A 3,120-nucleotide genomic window follows, 5' to 3' on the forward strand; every position below is an offset into this window, starting at 1 on the left:
ATTCAATCTGCACAGAAGCAATTTCAGGTGCTCATGCTTCTTGCCACCAGTTGTGGGGTGCTTCCAGCAACTTAAAGGGACCATATGAATTAACTAATTTTCCATGAAATGAAACTAGTAAATTAGTTCTCAATTCAAAAGTTGAAAATACAAAAATCTGGCCTTCTATATATTTTAATTCATGGGCTTCCAACAAAAATTTTTAGAAGTTGTAAAATTAATTTCTAGGACTAGGACTAAGAACAATTCTAATATATAATGCAAGGAGTAATGATTTCCATAGATCCCAACTAAGAACAATTAAGCTATTTTCAATCAGCCAATAAGCTATACAATGCACTAGTAGAAATGGGGCAACTCACTTCAGAGGAATTTAACAAAAGAATAAGGAGAGAACAAGAATATCACTTTCATATAATATATATAGAGAGAAAGAGAGAAGCGCGAGAGAGACAGACAAAAAAAATAAACGTAGAAAGAAGGAAGATAGAAGGAAGACAGATATGAACTAGTATTATAGAAATGATGGGCATTGAAAATATGAACTAGTTAGTTAGTTGGTTCTTAGTTGTATATTAACCTGAATTGCAGTAGAAGCAGTTCCAAATCATTTTTAATAATTTTGGAAGAAGGACAACAAAGTGATCAAAGAAAGTGTTCAGTTAATTTTTATGTTACAATGATGCTGTCAAATGTCTATGCAACTCAGTTTCTGCAACTCAGTTTCTGCCAACTAGTCAGTACTCAATGAATTCATGGTCATGGATCCACTCTAGCCTATATAAACTTAGTTTAGATTATATCGAAGGCAATTACAGCATTAAAAAAATATAAACAGACTATTAACATTGACCATTAATGCATTACTTACAACTTTTCCTATCTTCAGTGCATCCAAAGATCCCAGTCGTCCAAGGTTCATCTGCCGGAGGCGAATAGCTTTCGGGTAGTGGTTGTCTACATTCAGGGCACTTGTGAACAGCCAACTGCGCAATACCGAAAATCCATGACCAAAATATATATCTACATATTAGCAAACACACTCAAAGCGCCCAAAAAAACACCATCACAATTTCTCAAACAATTTCTTACAGAAAATTTGAAATCTGACTTAATGAACCTCAATAACATAACAGAAAATTGGGAATATTACATAGAACTTACATTTAAATAAAAAAACAGAGAGAATCTATTATAGTAGTTTTACAGTGTAGTGATCAGCTCCTCCATGCAGAAGATGCTTCCAAATCAAAATCTTCTTCCCACCATGTGCTTGCCTGCAATATCAAAAGAGGCAGGTAAGAGTTTCTTTATAATTGAGAAAACTAAAATTTGATTTTCTTATAAGCTACTATCTTCAGCTCCAACAAAATAAAAGTTAATACCAAAGTGTTTACAGTTTAAAAAGTGAAAAGAGTTAAAGATTATGTATTTACTTCACCAAGGGTGAAGCGGGTTGCGCTTTCTGCTATGCAAGCGTAAGAACCATCTGCTTGCTTAAGCATCACCTGCCAAGGACCTGAACAACAAACCATGAAGTAACAATCTAGTGCACCAGTTATATACTAAGATCAAAATACCCTATAGCCATACTTGGATACTGGCGGAACACTGCTCCACTGTAATTGACAATATAAGGTGCTATTGCAACTGTCTTAAAAACATAAAAAGAAAACAATCAATACCAATTATTTGATAAAATGATCAGGTAAAAACAATTCAATAAAGAAGAGGCACCTTTGAATACTCTCTGATTCTAATGTAGAATACCGGAGTGAATTGTGAAAGGAAGCGGTAATACAAATCTTTGGGAGGGAAGCCCAAAAGGCCTAATCGGCACTGTAAATTCAATACTAACTCTGTCAAAAATAATTATATTAAAACTATGGATTTAGGCACAGTAACATGTATGTATATATAAAGAGAATATACCGTAGTGTGTCTAGTTCAAGATTAAATAGAAGTGTTGGTGTAGACACGGCAAATTTTTCCTGCAAAATTCAAGAGGTAACAATATATAAAATACATTAAAGTAACTACCACCAAAATGAAACGAGTCAGAAATATAACCTGTTCAATAGCTAATAATTAAGAATTTAAGAATTGCTTATACAGCCAACAAAGGCCATCAAAATCTAGATTTGGAAGAAAATAGTATACAAAAAAAGAGTGATACATGCTGTCCCAAAATCAAACAAAAGGATTCAAGCTTTATATTCTATTGCATATTATCACCAAAGAAAAAAACTAAATATTTTCTGAATGAATAAGCCAACAACAACCCAATGCAAATAAGGAATAGCGAAATTTAATAAGCACATCAAATATTAAAAGTGAAAAGAGGTTCAAGAAACATTCCAAATGGCAGAGACACCATACCACATACTTTTCTATATTTGCAAGTTCACACATACTGCAGTTAAGGAATATGTAGAGTGATGGAGGCTCATTAGACTTCCATCTATCTGCAGTTCAGGTATCAAGTCATCATGCATTATTATTAATTTTGAATTTTTGATACATTCTCTCATCCCTAAGTTTTGAACATGATAATTTGAAAAAAATTATTGACTTTGTACAATATCCTAATGCCATTTTCCCCAAAGAACAAACCTTCATTTTCATCTTCAAAATCAAAATCAAGGGTGTTCCTAACGGATCAGAAAAATGAAGTCATAGGTCCAGCAGGGACATATCTAAGGAACCAATGGTAATGCCATCATTCTGAATGCACAACAAAAATGACACTTCAAAATAAGAAAGATGCAAGAAAATAAGATAAATCCATTAGAAAGATGGGGAAAAATCATAATAAGTGTATTTTCATTACCGAATCCAGAGCTGATTTGAACAACTCGAAGGCTCTGCGCTTTTCTGGCTTATCAGGGAAGACCTACAACCGGGAACATATATCATAAGATCTTCTCCAGAAAAACAGAAGGTAAAAATTTATTCATGAAAATAAATATTTCTTCTAACTAAGGATGGGACGAAAATAATGCGTCTTCTTACTAAGCAAGCTCGGGTCTCCTGTTTCTCCTGGAGCTTTTTCACAACAGCCAATGCGAGTTGAATGTTGGCATCAATGAACTCATCTGAAGATCCCTTGAAATATTTAGG

General features: G+C 33.6%; 1 pseudogene; it reads right to left on the reverse strand.

The window, feature by feature from the left end:
• Window positions 1-1,174: 1,174 nt before the first annotated feature.
• On the reverse strand, window positions 1,175-2,788 carry LOC112786243 (protein LPA3-like; annotated as a pseudogene).
• Window positions 2,789-3,120: the final 332 nt, after the last annotated feature.

This window comes from Arachis hypogaea, chromosome 20 (genome assembly GCF_003086295.3).
Source record: "Arachis hypogaea cultivar Tifrunner chromosome 20, arahy.Tifrunner.gnm2.J5K5, whole genome shotgun sequence".
NCBI classification, from domain to species: Eukaryota; Viridiplantae; Streptophyta; class Magnoliopsida; order Fabales; family Fabaceae; genus Arachis; species Arachis hypogaea.